The sequence below is a fragment of the Harpia harpyja genome, chromosome Z (genome assembly GCF_026419915.1).
Source record: "Harpia harpyja isolate bHarHar1 chromosome Z, bHarHar1 primary haplotype, whole genome shotgun sequence".
In the NCBI taxonomy this organism is placed as follows: domain Eukaryota; kingdom Metazoa; phylum Chordata; class Aves; order Accipitriformes; family Accipitridae; genus Harpia; species Harpia harpyja.
The window spans coordinates 36651998-36670486 of record NC_068969.1 but is presented as its reverse complement, the minus strand read 5'-3'; positions in this window follow the sequence as shown (position 1 = coordinate 36670486).

Sequence of the window (18489 nt, the reverse complement as noted above, 5' to 3'; positions counted from 1 at the left end):
TTAACACAGGTATTCAAAGTCTCCTCTGTTAGAAATAAGGAATTATTGGCTGGGAGAACTGGCTTCAAATATGGTAAATTTCACACAGTGCAGAGAAAAATGTTTTTTTTTTCCTCCCCAAACTGCAGGAGTTAGCTCTCAGGTTGTGAGTTTGAGCTCACCTGAGATCTGTACAACCCCAGAGGTGCTGTCTGTATTTGCATCCTTTTTGAAAGGTTTGGAAAGACCTGGTAAGCACGTAACTTCTCTGCTGTGTAGTTAGGTAATTACTAGTTTTCATGTGGGAATTATTTTTATAAGAAATGGTTACTCTTCCATGTCTTAACAGACAGCCCTAAATTGTCATTCATCTGCAGCTTCATTATAGGAGTAGATCTTTCTCTGGCTTTAGGGCACAGGTGACACTAATTTAAAAAAGCAAGCGCTTCAGAAAATGTAATCAAACTTATTATTGAAGCAGCTCTGAAAATTACAGAAGAAATCTCCTCTCCTGTATTAAATATTCAGCTGCAATATGACCAGGCAGATCCGGGCAAGTGGATGGACCTCCTCTGAATTGGTTGTCACCTTGGGTAACCGTAAGTGCAGCAATGCTGGTGGCGTTGATTGCTGGGGAATGGTAACTGCAGAAACTATTCATCCTTGATAGGTGGCTGAGCGTCACAGTTAAAGCTAGTGAAAACCCTTCAGCAATGAAAAATGCAGTAGGGAAATGTGTTTAAAATCACCACTCCTATTTCTCTTGCTGCTCTTTCCGCTTGCTTGGCTCATTGTCATTTCTTTGAAGTAGGGTTGGTTTGTTTGCTTTCTGGGCTGCAGAACAATTGTCCTGTGTGTATCACAGCGGCCTTCTGCAAGGCTTGTTCCCTCTGAGCAACTTGGTGTAATTGGAAGTAGGTTATCGCTGTCCTCCTGTTCATGTCTGTGTTGCTCTGTTCTCTTTGCTCTGAGAGAGAAGCTCCTTGGGCTTGCCAGAGCATGATAGCCAGATTGCTTAAACTCCTGGTTATCTGCCCCTTTTTTAGCCGCTCACATTTTTCGAAATGCCCGAGTCACTAGCTGAAATGCAGGGTACCATACACTATCTCTCTAGCCTTGGAGAGGGTAAGGGATGAAATTTTTTTTTTTTCCTTTCATAACCCTCATTGAAAACTGAGAATTAGGGAAAAATAAACCATTCAGGTAAAATTAATTCTTTCATTCACTAGGAATAAACTATTTTGTTTCTATTTAGATGGCCCATTTACCTAAATGCAGTTTCAAACATTTCAAAATGCTATGTTTTTCATTTGAATTGCCATCTCAAGGAAAAAAAAAAAATTCACCTGGATGTTTCTTACTTTCTGTCCTCCACACTCTTTTTCCAGCCAGAAGAAATTTGCAAATACTTTCAGGTATCTAAAACTGCATTAAGAATGTTAAGTAGGGTGTTACGTTTGAAAAATTTCACATCGCTGTAGTGCTCGTCTGGTGTGAATCGACAGTGCACTGGCTACTCCAGACTTACGCCTGCAAATATCCTCCTGTGGGCAGGCCTGGTGTTGAATCCAAACAATTGCTTCAAAGTCAAATTGATTTTCACCAGTGAGGGCTATGTGATACTTTACTGCCTCAGGAAAGAGGCTGAGACAGTTCTTGCTCCCTAAAGCAAAACTCCCATTTTGTTTCTTCTGGCAATAAAAATCCAGACAAACTCTGATACTGTCAGAGGATGCTCAAAGGGTCAGTGAGGAAAACATGCAGTGAATCACTTTGTATCTTGTGTCCCTTTTGGAAAGAAGGAGGTCTTGTAACATTGCTAGATAGTGGCACACAGGCCACCAACCCCTCTGATTTTGGTAGTCCCCTTTGTGAAACTGGTGCTACCATGGGAAGACCTCAAGATGTTCCAGGTGCCTATAAATGGAAAAAAAAAGTGCCTAGTATTCCATCACAGCTTCTTTCCACCAGTGGCACTGTATAAAGGTGCCTAAAGTGGGCATGAATACACTCTCACTGTGAGACCTGTTTCGTTGCCAGAATGAGGAAGGAAGAGTTTAGTTGCAGGCAAAAGTGCTGTTCTCTCTGTTAATGTGAGCGATCTGATTGATCGTTTTTATTGCTCCTTGTCTGAAGTGGTGGCGTATATCTTCCCAAACAAGTAGCTATAAAACCTTTCTGAGATCCCCATTTGCCACATATTTTGTTCATGCCATATATTTTGAGTTTGACACTTAGTCATGTTTTTCTCATTGCTGGTCCTTTTATAGCACTCCCCATTGTTCTCACCTTTGAGATAGATACATTAATCCTGGGCAAAGCTACAACTAGTAGAGAAAGGACCATAATGACTTAGCTGAGTACTAAGCCTCTGGCTATAACTACCTGAAGTTTCTGCCACTGACTGTAGTTGTTTTTATTTTTAAGTCTTTTCTGTTCTATTGTCACATCTCCTGTGTTGTTCCTTCATAGTTAATATGATGGTGATGAAAACAACTGCAGTAGATAGGAATGGTCCCAGCAGTGCTTACAGCATCGTGATGGATGGCACAGAGAGCCTTTAGAAGACCCTCAGTTTAGGCAGATGGTTATCTGGGCATCCAGGGCTTGCTTGGTGGAATGTAAAGTCTGCCTCTTGCATCTTGGAGTCAAATTCTGGTGGAGCCAACTGCACAGGAAAGAGCTGTCTGGCTACTCCAAACCTGGAGGTACAGGAGAGATCTGGCCAGAGGCCTTTAATTTCTACCAAAAAAGCAGCAGCTATATGCCAGAAATGTTATTCCAGTATCCACAGGGAGTTGTTGAGGAAGAAAAGTCATCACCACTGCAGGCCGGGTTCCCTGAGCTGGCAAGCCCTGAACAGGAACTGGTACCTAGGGTAATGTGTGCATGCGTTTGTATGTCATTGCTGTGAGTACGCTGATTTTTTTTCTGACTTTTTGTCAGCAGGCTGGCAGGTACTCCCTTCCCCAATTTTTCTTCCAGGTAGTAGGAGATCCTCTATCATGGCCCTGCTAAGGACATCCCCCGTGAAAACAGGATGCCATTCCATGGACTTTTGTAGGACCAGGCTGGATTTAATGCAACTTTCCCTGTACGTATTTCCTTCTTTATTCCAGGATGACAGTTGGGCACTTGTGAAAATTTTGGGAGGTGGAAAGAGAAAAAAGAGAAAAAACTGTCTGAAGTCGGTGTCAAATTTGTTACCAACACCAATGTCTTCTGAGTAGTGAGGTCAGACAAGCACCTTCTCACAGAGCAAACCCATAGTTTTGGAAAAAAAAAAAAAAAATCAATACTGCTTTGCTGGTGTCATGGTGCCCTCTGCATTATATCATTTCCTCCATGCTTCTGCGGCAAATATAAAATTATTATAGCCTGTGTGCAACCTTTGCACTGTTTTGGTTGGCTTCAAAAGGCCACTTGGTGTAAATGTTCAATAAAGATGAATAAAGACTGTTTAACTTTCAGGCAAAGTCTTCAATTTCCACAAGGTTAGGAGGGCACCCCCACACCACATCACCCTGGCAAGATCACATGCTTTTTACTGTTCGTTCCCTTCTGCTCCCTCTGACTTAGAGGTGGGGATAAAAGGGGAGGGGGAAAGTGAGAAATCATGGGTGCTTATTGAAGTTAAATTATAAGGATGGTGTAAAAAACAGGAAAAGACTGAATAAGCAAACTAAGGAAAGGCCACACCTGTGTAAGAGATAATTCACCCAATTTGTCCAGCCAAACAGTTCTGTCAAGCTTACTAAGGGCTGCAAAATTGGCAAACTGCCTCATCTCCTCCGAGAAGCGTAGAGGCAGTGTGGGCTTAACCCTTCTGTTCGCTGTTTAAATAACTCAATTTTGCAAACCCTTACTCAAAGCAGCTGGGATGACCTTACTCAAATTATTGGCTTTAATAAGGATTTCTGGTACAAGAAAAACTGAGTTGGGCAGGAGTCGGCTTGCCAGCAGCAGTCATGACAACTGCATTCCTGAAAGTCTGTGGGCTCGCTCGTGCCTTTGGGCACTGCCTGAAGCTGCACAGCCAAAGAGGCGGCTTGTCAGGGAAGCACCTGAGGGATGCCACCCTGAAAGAGATGCCAGTCCCTCTGAGGATCCAGACGTTGTGCAGAGCTCCCTCCCTAGCTTTCATCAGAAGGAAAAACCTCCTCGGGGTCTGTGTTCACACAGCATGCTTTCTAGCCCCCAGGCAGGTGTGGTACACACACCTGTTGATTGAGCCCTACGTGGTTGTAATACTGAGCAGCAGGCTGCTGGTCTCTCCAGTAACTTCCTTTTCTGCACAGTACTAGCTCACTGGCATGCATGTGTGTGTGTGTGTGTCTGTGGGTGCGCCTGTAACAAATAATGGATTCCTTTAAAGATACTTCTTGTTGAAATGTCCCATAAGACATGCTGTACTGACAAAAAACCCCAAATCACACCCCACTCTATTGTGCCTGGGCATAGTGCTGAGCTAATGACTCAGGGAAGCCCTGGGACAGGGCTCACCTCACTCACTCTTTGCTTCAGTAAGAGATGTCCTGGGTGTCAGCTGTGCTATCCAATCTATCTTTCTGAGTCAAATACCCTGATAAGGGCATGTGCATGAATGGAGATAAGACTTGTCTGTATCAAGGAGGTATTGAGCAGTTTGTTCCTATGGATCTGAGCTGAAGAATAGGCTACCCAGCAGGGATATAAGCTGCAATATAGTCTAAATTACAACTAAGCCCCCTTCAAAATGATATCAGAAAAAAAAAAAAAGATACAAATAAATGTCCTAGATGGCTAAATAATGCTGAAATTTGGCAGGATTAGGCTCACGCAGGAGATTATGTTGGCAGAAGGGAAATGTCTGTAAAATGCTGACACGTGAGATAAAATACAAGTGAGAATGGCATTCACCCAAGGTCCTGGTTTTAGAAGGAGATAGATGAACTGCATGTATGGCTTTTATTCCAGGGAGCCTTTAAATAATGTGGTGCTGGATGCTCTCCTGGTAAGGTAGTACAGAAGAAGCAATAGTTAAATCAGACATGTACATATGACAAATGGTTTTCGTCATGCTCCAGAAGCAACCTAAGAACTGAAGAATTTACACATCTGCTCAATAACAATGAAGTCTGATATTTATAGAGGCTATTTTCAAAAACACAAGTTCCCTTTAACAACACACTCATTAAATTCCCAAGCACTAATGCCAGTGTCAGATTACTCCCATTGTACAAATGGGCTGTCTTGGAGCAAGCTCAAGTTTTTTTAACATGGTGCTGGATAGCAGCGGATAGGTATATCCTATGAAAAGAAAGAGTAAAGATAGCTTAGGGTTTATCACGTAATCCTGGGCTTTGAAATAGTGATGTGCTTTCCAGATCTGCTATACACTCCATGAGTCCTTACTGAGTTGTGATTTCTTGCTATCAAATATAGACTCCAGCACTACTCTAGCACATCACAGGGAGACAGAAGGGTGTTACTGGGAAGGAAACATCTCTGAGGAAACAGAGCACCACTTTTCCACCACCAGAGATTCTTGAAGCATCCTTTTGACAAGCTGCTTTAAACACCTAAGAGTTCTGTGATGAGGAGGAGAAAGTCAAGATTTTTCTCTCTTGTTTGCAAACCTGGAGAATAAGCAATTATCAGCTGTAAGTCTTACAGATGGTGTGGCTAACCACTGTTGTGTAAATCTCCAGGAAAGACCCCAAAGCATCAAAAATGGAGACATAATCCTAACATGTTGAACATGACTTAGGTGGGTTTTTTGTGACTGAAGCCTTGTGCATTCCTGTACCTCAACAAAGAGCTATGGCAAAAAATTCATTTTTGCTTTTTATTAGGACTACTGAAAAGAAAGGCAAAGCATCCTGATGCATTTGAAAGGTAAATTATTAAATAAGACTTGACAGATAGCTTGCCTTTTTACTCTCTGTATTGTAAAAGGATTTTTATGTAAGAAGTTGGTTGGGTTAATATGACCATAGGCGGTTTAGATGAGAGGTCTCTGGAAGCAAGCAGTTGTCTTGTCCTGGTTATTTCCACAGCGGAGAAGCTTCTGTAAGTAAGTGAGCTGGTAGAGAGAGAGAGGGAATCTGCTATAGATAACACATGCTTCTAGGAATAAAGAAGAAATTGCAGAGTGTACTGGCACTCAGAGCTTAGGTGCTTCTCTCACTTGCTTCTAGAGAAGCAAAATTGTGCTCTCTCCTTTACTCAGTTTTCATAATAAGATTCAGACCCACCACTGAAGGCCAAATGCCACTGAATTTGTGCACTGCTTGCCCCTGGCAAATTGACCTCAGTGGGAGTGCTGGTGGAGTTAGGCACTACACAACGGGAGCAAGCAGGGCATTTCTGATAGTATGTCAGTGACATTAACAGGTGGCAACCTGGGCATTGGCTGCTCCTAACTTTAATGGCCCAAGTATTTTTATGGCTGACAAAGGCTGATGAGAAGTGAAAAGTTTGGAGGCTGTTTGGAATGCAGATCAGATTTAAAGTGCTCAGTGTCTCCTGCCTCAGACTTTTTCTGCAGACAACAGGAAACTCCTTGGGAACATCACTTCGGGAGACATTATTTTATCTGATGAATTGCAATATAAACAGGAAAGATGTTCTAGTCTCAGAGTCATATTTGCCATGGAGGTGTCGTCTTCAACAGCAAACTGAATTGTTTGCCACATGCACACAAAATGTTCATGAACTAAGCCTGAATAAATACATAGGGAGGAAAGCAGAACTGTAGCTTAGCCCCATGCATTACTTAAATGTCCCAAAGCATTACCCAGCCATGGGGCATATCTCATGTGGAACTGTAAGTTGGGAGTACTTAACTACCTGGCTTGGCTAGGAGTGGAACAAAAGGAGAAGACAAAACCAGAAATGCACCTGCTGAACAAAAAAAAGTATATGATGTGACTTAGAGAAACTTCCTTCTAATATGGGATTATAAGTATTTTGGAGTGGAGAAAAGTGAGGGAAGGAAATCCAATATTGAACAGCCTCATGACAAATTGATATGATTTGTGTCTACCAAAACCAGTAGGTGGTTTCTGCAGATAGTATTTTGAGGAAACCTTTCTGGTTTTGATTAAGCCACTGGTTTGTTTACAGGAGTGGATTCAGTTGTGTTTAGCAGAGTTCAGCTACTCCAACTGAGTGAATTCTGTGTCTTTTGTTCCCTAAAATTATTTACACATATAAATTTAATATTTTTGTCTTAGGTTTGCTTTGTTTGTGCAGATATCCTAACAAATTAGGAGAAGGAAATTTCATAAGGACAATGGACTTCTTTGAATAGATTTCTAAAAAATAAATATTTCATCAGTTCAGGGCTGATAAGAGTCCTAAACTGTATTGATTGGTTGGAAGCTGCATGATTGCATCACATGTTGTTAAAGTGGGAAGAAGAAAGAAGCTAAAATTCCCTTAGTCCCCCAAATAAATCCCCACCTGATTAGTTAAATGAATGAGTTCTAACTCAAATCCATGTCTTACAGTTATAGTTTTGTAATTACTAGAATAAGAAAGTTATCTGGAGCCCTGTGTGCCTGGTGAAACCTATCATGCCTTTGAATTCTGTCTATCAACTGCTTGCAAGAAGCTGCTTTCGATAAATCTACAGGGTGAGACTGATTTTGACAAATGATTTGGGGAGCAACAAATATTCCAGAAAGAAGCACAGGCTGATTGCAGAACAGAAAAAGAAATGAGATTCACTAAGGCTGCTATGAATTATTCACTGATGACTAATAATAATAAAAAAAACCCCCAAAATTATTGGGCTTGATCTGCTATCCCTGCCTTGTTAACAACCCACAGCTGATATGGAGCACTGCAAGTTTGTCAAGGGGCTAAACCTGTCTACAGGAATAAGTTGAATCTCTTCAGCCTAATATAGCAACTGGTTTAGTTACAGTGGTGCCAAATACCCAGGGAAACAATGTTAATCTAAAATAAGCACTATTCAGACTAAAATATGTATGCTTTTATGCAGTTCTCCAGACTCATTTAAATAGGTCATTAAAAAATCACAATTTTTATTTAAAACAGTGCTATTTGTTCCTTGCTCAATCCTTTGATTTTTCTGTGAAACTTGTAGCAAATTTGGAATAGGTGCTAATCCACATAGTCTTGAGATTAAGATGTCTGCGTTATTACTCTTGCATTGAACAGTAGAACCACAATAATCGCCTGTGAATAGATAAAACAGTGTACATGTTGACAGTATTTTAAATGAAGGAAGAGCTACATTTGTAGAACAAGTTGCATGTTGAATTTTTTGTGTTGAGAAAGGTCAAATTCTAGACTGGTCGCAAGCCAGAGATTGCAATCAATGGCATTACTTGAAGGAAAACAAGAGGAGAGTATGATCACGTGCCTTTGTGACCAGCAAATTGAAGACACTGAAGAGTCAAGAAAAGCAACGAGTGTGACTGACCTGCCCTTGCCAGATCAGCTGGCAAAGCTTATTAAGGCTGTCGTGATTTAAGAAGCTTTCTGACAGTATCTGCTGGAAGCTTTTCAGGGCAGACGCTTTGGTTAAGTTCATTAACTTGTGTTTGAAGTTCGCTTGGTTACAGATGAATCATATGTTGATATAATATTAGACCTAAATGAGTTTATGAGTCTAAAGCCAATAGGCATTCACTAGAAATTGGGCCCCCTTTGATTGTTCCAGCAAGAAGTCATCAGCTGTGGGAGGAATAAGTGTATGAGTGTAGTAATGGTTTAATCACACTGAACACATCATATTATCTCAGCAGAAGGCCTTGTGATCAATCCAACTAACTAGGAATAACAGCAGGGTCCTGGTAGAATGGTAAGCAAAGTGGGGAAATTCCATGACATGTTATTTGCCTTTGCTCCACTGAGGTCAATGTAGCTGTGCAAATTAACAGCATCTGCTGAGGACTGGGTAATTTAAAAGATTAGAGCCCCCCCCAAAGATATTCATACTCTGAGTTAAACTGCTGGGAGAGCAAACACTGAGTTCTGCTGGTATCATGCCAAGGAAACATATACTGCTAAAAATTCTGCAGAGGACTGCCAGAAAATCAGTGAGCATTTGTAGTTAAAAAGTTGTCAAAATACTGTTGTAAAAATAGACTTACTGTGAATAATGAAAAATACAGGTGAAAAATGTGTACAGCTAATGAGTGAGCAGAAAGCGGAATGAGTTAGCAACGCTTTAAATGCCATTTTTCTTTGTGTTAGATAAAGGGCAGCTTTCTAATTAAGTCAACAGTTACATATAAAGTGGGGATATATTTTATGTCCATGTGAAGTTCAGAAGTTTAGAAAAGCTAATAATCTTTTGTTAGGGATTCAGAAGATTCTTAAAAACTTTAGAAGCAAACTGTATTCCTGCTGCAGGTTTTCATGGAGCAGACAGTAACATCATGGAAATAGATGGTACTTTGGTGGAAGGCAGGTCTCTTGCAGCTGAGGATGATCTGGGTGCTCACTGTGCCTCACACTGTGTATTCTCCACCTGAAGAAACCCTGGCATGAGGTAAGGAGAGGACCCAAGGTGTGCACAGGGAGGCTGCCTGGCCTGGGTGATAGAGGGAAGCAGGACTACAAAGAGCTGCCATGCCTTTTTGTTGGCATGCAGGGTTAAACGTTCATTGACTCTGCTGAAGAGTGCTATCTCATTTGAAGATTCACATTGATGTGGATAAAAATTTTAAAAGGCAAGAGTTTGGGAATGGTGTAAACCCTGATGACCTCGAACCAAACCTATTATGGCAGTTAAAGGACAAGTTGCTCTTAGACCAGTAGTTTTCTAATTGGAATGGCTTCCTTAAGGGAGGGACATGGAGCAGCTGATGTTGACTCCCTGGTGAACGCACAGCTGTCCGACTGAATCAGTCTGGTGTCTTGATATATGCTCATGTGGCCCAAAGAAAGGTTATGTTAAAATCCCACTAATATGTCTAAAACCACTTCTATAGAAGTTGTTTAATTTCTATAGAGTCTTTTTCATTTTACCCTTATTAAGTTCCGCATGACCCTTCCTCAAAGAAAGGCAAGGAAATGGAAATGATGGAAATAAGATCAGTGATATAACCTAAATCAATCAATCAATCAATCACAGTACACTGGTTTCATAGGCATTTCAGAATATCACCTTACTTTTACCCCAGGTCTGATGAACTCAGTAGCACCTTGAGGGGTGGTGGTCGTCAAATATTTTCTCACTTAAGTGAAAGTATGTCTGTATGTAGTTTCAAAACACAATAGACACTTGCCGTAGCTAAGCTTGTCAGCCTGTTGTTTCCTTTTCTTCTGTTTCTTTTTTTTTCTGCACTTGTTCTGTTATTGTCTGCATCTCCACAGCCTGAGATCTTTTAGCACTTTGCCTTAAAATCTTCTGCCCCCTCCAAGCACCATCAGTAGTCACCCTTCAGACAGTAATGTTTCTTTTTCTATCTTCTCTAGAACTCATGTATCTACTTTCTGCCACTCTGCAAACCTCAAGCAAATTAGTAGTTCTACTCCAAGTGATGTGAGAGTGAAGTTGCACCGACGAGCATGTGCACACTGAATTTTTGCAGCTGTGTGAAGTATGCCTGAAAAGTTCTGGAGTATTTTTGTGTCTGAAATACACCATACAAAATATATTTTTAGTCTACTAACACATTGTGTTAGACATAAAAGACACATGAACAAAATCAATCCAAAGCCTGTTGACTTCCAAAATGGGAAAAGAATGGATTCCTGATGTAAATATTATTTATTTCTAGCATATTCTGGGACATGTTTAGGCTTATCTAAGCAATTTTCCCCATGCTATCTCAGAGTCTTCTTTAAGACTCCAGTAGTTTTCCTTTTTTGTCTTTGCCTCTCTGCTTCTTTTTTTTTATTTGATGATCTTGACATCAGAGCAGCCTTTTCTGCAATGGAAAAATTGCTTGGGTTGAATGCGTTTCTCCCACTCCTTCTTATTTTTGAGGAAGGACTGCTAGAGGGAGTATTCCTTTTGCTGGGTCATTCAAGGGGCTGAGGATCAAATTGCCAAAGTTGTCTGAGGTGCTTATGCAGCTTTTACATCCTGATTGACTATTGCCCATGCATGATTACAAGGACTGAACTGAGATTCTGCATAACAGTTTTCCAGTATCCCCAGCAGACCCTTTCCTCCCTTGAGTTCCATGACAATGACCAATGCCAGACATGTATTAGTATTGGCATTACCAAAATATTCTCCCTCTTTGTAGAGGGGCAGCAGTGGATATTGAGTTGTTTAATCTGGGCAGGCCTATTTAATAGGCCAATTAATTAGAGGAATGATGACTCCGCAGTAGTATGATTTATAAGGACAGTGCTTTAGTAGCAACAGAAGAGCTGCAAATGCTAACATTACACTGATCTACACATTACACTTACTTCATGAGTTTAGGGTTTGTCATAAAACCAGAAAACTTTGAGCTTAGACATTAGAATCAAAGTTTATGCACCTGGGAGTGTGAAGAGGCAGTGCTTTGAATTTACCATTATGTACTTAAACCCTGAGACAACTTTGTATCTTTCCACAACAACTTCTGAAATTGATAGAATCCCTTCCAACCATTAAGAGATTTACTTAAAAGTCAACTTTCAGACATCCATATGAAGAATGTCAATATTAACTTCTGGAATTTCATAACAGATGAATATTTTAAAACATCAGAGCTTCTGGGACTTAGTAGTGTAGAAGAGTATGTATGTTGGGGGCTAGAAAGAATTTGGTTTTTAGGGTTTTTTGGTTTTTTTTTGTTTGTTTGTTTGTTTTTGTTTTTTTACTAAAATGTTTCCTATTTAATTTCTGCCACTTTATGGAAGGAGCTCCCAGCTATGAAAGGTCTGTAGTGGTCTTATATTAGAAGACTTTTTTTACCTTTTTATTTTCCAAACCTGAACATTTCACTTTTAAAGCAGACCTGTGCATTCTCTCTTTGAGTTTATTGAGACTCTCTTTGAGTCCTTCAGTGTAGCTGAGGGATGGCATTCAGCACCTAAACTATAAATGGAATTCCCCCCACAAGTTCAAGAATCAAAGTGAAATGCTGAGAAGAGACTGGCTTATAATCAAAAAGGAAATGAAGTAAAAAGAAATTAGAAAAAAAAAGGCAAGGACATTTCATCCAAGAAGGCTGGAATACTGTTATTTTTTTCCCAAGCTTGTGGACAGCAAATACTTGTGGTCAACAGCAAGTTATGAAATATAATTGTGGCAGACCACCCTGACTGCCTTTTTATGCTGAGGTGTTTGGCTCTAGTGACAATGAAGGAGCAGTGGATGTTGTATTCCTTGACTTTAACAAGGCAAGGAAGTACGTGTGGAAGACAGCCTTGGTCACAGTGGTCATGAGAAGACCAAGGTTTTTAGCTGTTGGGTAAAGAGAGCAAAACCAAGGGATGAATGACGACCCTGGCCCATGGTAGCAGAAGGATGCACCTGAAGGCACGGAGGTAGTTTGCAGTTGCTCTCTGTTGGTTTGGGAATGTCCTGGTGGCTGGAGGCAGGTTCCTGGGAAATGATGGGCAGATGTTGCCCATCTGACTGTCTGACAGTGGGTCTGATTCCACTTTCAAGAAAAAAAGAGAAAACCTGCAAACTCTCAGGACATGTTTTTTACATGAAACCTATTTATTTGTTTAATGTTCTATTTATGTCCAACCTTTATGAGATTCCTTAATACTTTAGTACTTTTCTAACCACATGCACAGATAGTCCTGGTAGAGTTACTCTTTGACAGGTGGACTAGACTGGCTCAGTACTGGAATTAGAAGTCTCCTAAACATACATATTGTATAAGTTTGGCTTTTTTTGAAAGTTAGGTTCACCTTTGTTATTTGAGTAAATTTAGCTTTTACAGGACCTAAAATAGACAGGGTTATGTCTATTTCACAGACAAGAAATACCAATCAGAGATGATTGCATCATGGCTAGACTGTGAAGTCTCAGTTCACTCAGGTGCTTATCCATGTGCATAACTGGGAAAATGAATAGTCCTGTTGACTTCAGTTCAACCATCCTTTTATCCCACCCAGTGGGAGGAGGTGTTCAGAAGAAGAGTTTTCAAAAGCCTTGAGTCATGGCCTGTTTCTGCTTCTCTATACAGGTGTTGTGGTTTAACCCCAGCCAGCAACTAAGCACCACGCAGCCACTCACTCACTTCCCCCTGCTCCCGCAGAAAAGAAGTAAAACTCATGGGTTGAGATAAGAACAGTTTAATAGAACAGAAAAGAAGAAACTAATAATGATAATGATAACACTAATAAAATTACAATAGTAATAATAAAAGGATTGGAATACACAAGTGATACACAATGCAATTGCTCACCACCCAGTGATTGACGCCCAGTTAAACCCAAGCAGCAATCCTCCCACCCCCACTTCCCCAGTTTCTATACTAGACATGACATCCCATGGTACGGAATACGCTGTTGGCCAGTTTGGGTCAGCTGCCCTGGCTGTGTCCCCTCCCAGCTTCTTGTGCCCCTCCAGCCTTCTTGTTGGCTGGGCATCAGAAGCTGAAAAATCTTGACTTTAAACTAAACATTACTTAGCAACAACCGAAAATATCAGTGTTATCAACACTCTTCTCATATCTAACTCAAAAGCATAGCACTATACCAGCTACTAGGAAGACAATTAACTCTGTCCCAGCTGAAACCAGGACAACAGAGCATAGGGTTCTGGCACCTTTTAAAATTGTTTTAGTTACTTTACCCATCATGATAATGAGTTATGAAGTGAGATTTCTTTTCCTGTCTGAGGTGAACTTTTGAAGAACCACTTGTGTAGTTTGTTTGTGTTGATTTTTATTTCCTTTCTGATTTTATGCAAGGATTCCTCAATTTTTCTCTTCTAAACAATAAAACAAGAGAGTTTGGAAATTTATTATGTTATAATTTGCATAGAGCCTTGACTAACTACTTGGCCTTTATTTTACTATCTGAGCTCATTTCCTTTGGGACTTGTGAATGAACAGGATATGGATACCTATTTCCTCCCTTTAACAGGGATGATGGATCCTTCTCAGTAGAAATTGCATCCATCTGTAGGTATGGAAATAATCGTAATGCTCTATTTGGCTTCTGCAAGTCCAATACTATAAAGGCATCAGATGATGGAAACTAATAAACTAATTTTATTTATATATAATATAACAGATTCTGAACATAACTTCCTTCTGAATATAACTTTCTGAATAAGAGAAACTAGTTTATGCTTCTGTGCATAAAGTCTTTTTAATCTGTTGAGCCAGAAATTTTTGTGGGAAGAATTGTACTTATTTTAAAAATGGACTTTGCTACTTAGGATGTTCATAGTAAAAAAAAGTCCTTGGCATAGTCTATGGTAATTACCTGAAGATCTAATTTTGTCAAGGTCTTCTGATACTAAGATGCAAATAAAATGTTGTAGGGGTCCTTTAATTGTGCTTTACCTGGATTTCGGAAACCTGAAACTCCTTTAGGAGAACATTTATCATTGGCATTAACTTTTTGAAGAACTATGTTAATGAAGGTAGCTGAGAGAGACTAGGTCCTTCAAAAAGAATCATAAAGTGTTTTAAGAGTATATTATTCACCATGAGTTTTGGTCCATAAGCTGTTTCAGTGCCTTCACAGATAATCACTATCATTTTCTTTCTTCCTGAAAATTTTGAAGAAAGTTCATTCCTTCATTGTTCTTGCAACAACTCCAGCTTGCAGGACAAAACCCAAATCTCTTCCACTTCTCCCTGTTTTCAATTTCCTTCATAGGCCCTTTGCCCTCCATACCCTGCCCTGTTTGGAAAAGGTCTTACCTGAGTTTCTTCTGGGCACCCTTGTTTCCTCCACATTGAGTCCTGATTTGACAGCTGCAAGTAGGATTCTGTCTATTAATACTCAGAGAGTCTGCTTCAAACACTCTCTCAGCTTCCTACTAATTCTTCTGGAGTTGATCTGCCCGTTGGTGATTTCCCAGGTCTATTTGTTGGGGATGAAATCCTCCTGGCTATTGCACAAAATTTTTCTAATATCCATGTCTGTCGTGACATCTGTTTTTCTCTCTGATATTTTGCCTTTTGGAACATTTGCAAATGGAGGGAAAGCATGGTGATCTCTGACCATCAACTCTTCCTTGAAGGTCAGACTCAGGAAGACAGTCTTGCTTTTCCTGATTGTTGGTACTCCAGGCTCTACAGTATACAGGCCCAGACATAAAATAGGTTCTGCAGGTTATTTTTGAAAAGGTATAGTCCACATTAGTTTAATTTGGGTAAATAATGAAAAATAGAAGGTAATTGTTAAAGTTGTTATTTGAAAAATTATATCTTAGAGTCCTAATGGGCTGTTATCAAGGACAGTTCAGTTCCTTTCATTAATTCAAAGCAAGAGAAAGTAAGAACATCCTGCAAATACACAGCCAAAGTTGATTTATTAAAACCTTATGACTCACCAACTTCCTCCTCCTTCTCAAACCTGAATTTTGGATTGAAATCCTTTTAGAAAAATTCCTGTAGGCAGTAATGAGGGTGTTCTTCATCAATCAGTGATGGATTAGATTCAGTAGAGCCCCAATTCCAGACAGTCATTCCTTGCAGGCTCAGTATAAGTCTGACTCACAGTTCATTGCTGCTACTTGTTTTTTCTCCTGCGTCTTGATTCACCTCTTTTTTTCTTTGATAAGTAAATGAATATGTCATTAAAGAAACAAATCCTCTCCCTCTCTCTCTCTCTCTCTCTCTCTCAATAAGAGATTTGTGGCTGAGGGGCTAGGGAGTAAAATAAGAACTGAGGATTAGTGACTGGTTATGCCAAAGGTCCAGTTTTCCTAGACTGAATACTGAGCTCTTTCAGAAAATGAGGTAGTATTGATATATCTGATGTGGAAAGCACTAAAATGGAGAGCCTGAAATCACTAATTGATTTTGAAGAATTGGATCTTTGCTGAAAAGGCCAATGTCTTAGGAGAGAGAAAAGAAAAAAAACCCAAACCACAAACAATCAAAACAATCAGAAGATTAACACTTTTGAGGTATATAGCACACTGGCAAATCCAGATTTCTGCCAGCAGACAAGCAGCAAAATGGCTGCAGTTGAAAATTCAGAATAAGCATACTGACTTTTTGTAGCCAGAGATGGGGTTTGTGGATAGTCTGTGGTAACAGTACAAAAGGAGGAAAAGTGCTGGATACCAGAGGAATGGCATGCTCTGCAATTAGAGAGGGAGGAAGAACATTTATGCATTTTTGTCTAAAAGCCTGTGCACTAAGAATTGCATTGTCTGCTGTAATTAACTGAGTGAAATAAGTGATTCTGTTGCAAAGGTGAAGCCCTCTGGGCAGTGCTGTGGTTTGCCCTGTGTCATAGGTGATCTTGAATGGACACAGCAGGCAGAAAAGCGTCTCTCAGATAATTTAGGTGATAATGTGTTGTATTCACTGTGCTAAAAACTGCCTGTGAATCAATTTGCACCTACAGTGGATTTAATGGCTGCCATGTGCTGATGGGATGGAATAAACAGCAGAGATGGAGCAGCAGATCTGTTCCTGGGTCTCTGCTGCTGACATGCCATGTGTCTTCATGCTTAGCAAGGGGATCATGAACTCTCACCAGGCTCCGGGCTTTGTTATTACAACTCCTATCAAGGCTGGTAGATGTCTGGGTGGCCAGTCACACATTGGTCTCCACACCTGCCTGCACTGCTGCTGCAACTGAAGGCTCTGCAGATACTTTGCTGAATATCTCTGCACACAAAAGGTTTTATGAAAGTCAGCTGGGTCTGGCACCTTCATCTTAATTCTCAGTCTTTTGTCCTTTACTGTGTTGCCAAAATCCTAGCAAATATGAGCACATTTGTGAGAAAGGCATTGCAGACATCAGATATTACCCAAACAATTACTTCTTACATGAAAAGTATGTTGCCTTGCCTGACTTAAGTCTCTAGAAATGATACTATCTGAGTGTGTTGAGTACAAGCCTCATGATAAAATGATGGAAAAGCACTGTAAATCTGTAATTTTCTGTCATGAATTATTCATGGCTGTAACTCAAGTCACATACAGGAAACATACGTATAAAGTTAGCTAAACACAATTGTTCATTTATGAAGAGAACTCAGTCATGTGAGGGCTTATCATATGGCCTCCACTAGTAGAAGAAGAGATCCAGAGCCATATTTTCTGCTGCTGTACACAGGCATAGATCCATTGACTTTAGTAAAGCTGCAGTTTACTTTAGCTGAAGATTTGGCCCCTTTGCTTTGAGAGGTTTTGTTGTTGTTTCTCTACTGACCCATTTATTTTTCCTTGTGTTGGTTAGAATGTGGTTATAAATCCAGGTTTATAATCTCTCCTCGACAGTTGTTTAGGGTTTTTGTCTCTTCTAACCTGTAACATGAATATTTCATGGGGGAAACTGGGAAACTGGATATTTTGTGCTTTGCTTGAGATTCAAGAGAGTTCAAATATTTAAACAAAGATGAGAAAAGGGGCTTGAAAACATTACTAATATAATGGTAATAATGTCTACTATAACACATTCAAATTAGGAGGGACTCAGAGCAGAGGACTGAACATCTTTTAAGATGTATTAAAAATAAACAGTAAGTTACGGGTTATGTTTGTCTGCCTCCTAATCTTACAGCACTGCCTGGTGCCGTAGAATTATTTTGGGAACATGGGCCACCTCTGTAATTTCTCTCTTACACATGTATTTCTTCTCCCATATGACTTGAGAGCACTGTGAAAACAGGATGGCTTTATGGGCTGGCTGGGGGCTTTCTATCATGACCTCATGAAGGTGGTAAATAGGCAGTGGTCTGCATGTTGGAAGCTCTGACTACAGCAGCCTTCTATGCTCAGTGCTGCCTGGACCTAGGTTATGCCTCCAAAAGCCAGTGTATTCAAAAGGTACAAAGATTAGTGAATTGTAGTATTTTATGAAAGGTCTCATAAAAGATTGGGGGAAGACATGCAATTAATAATAATTAAAAGTGTCTTGGAATGTGATGGGACAATTCCACATATTTTTATGGCAAAAGTCTAAAATTCATTAGATTGTGCTTAGTAAACATGAAAGGACATTACAGAATAAGATTAAATCTGAATGCATTGACTTAAGTGATGATTCACTACATTTTTCCTGAGCTGCTGGTTGGGCAAGGCAGCCAATAGCCAGCCAAATGTATTTTAAGCCACTCCAGATACTCCAGGCTTGGTAAAATTGCTACTAAATATTCCTGTCCTTGCCTAGGAACAATTGCCCAGAACACTAATTTGCAAAGCAGACAAATATTAGCACATCTCGGAAAAATCTCTACTGTCTTCAAGTGCACAGTTTTAATGCCAAACTTTTGTGTCTGGTCAGCTCTTAACAAGAAGCAGTCTTGCTAACAAGGGTTAAGAGTATATAGAAAAGCTCTCAGTCATAAGATACTTTCCTTACAGCATACAAAGCAAGTAGGATTTTTGAGATGAGAAAGGCATAACTACATACAAACATGAGTCCTTGTTAGTTCTGCAGCCTTGCACCTTG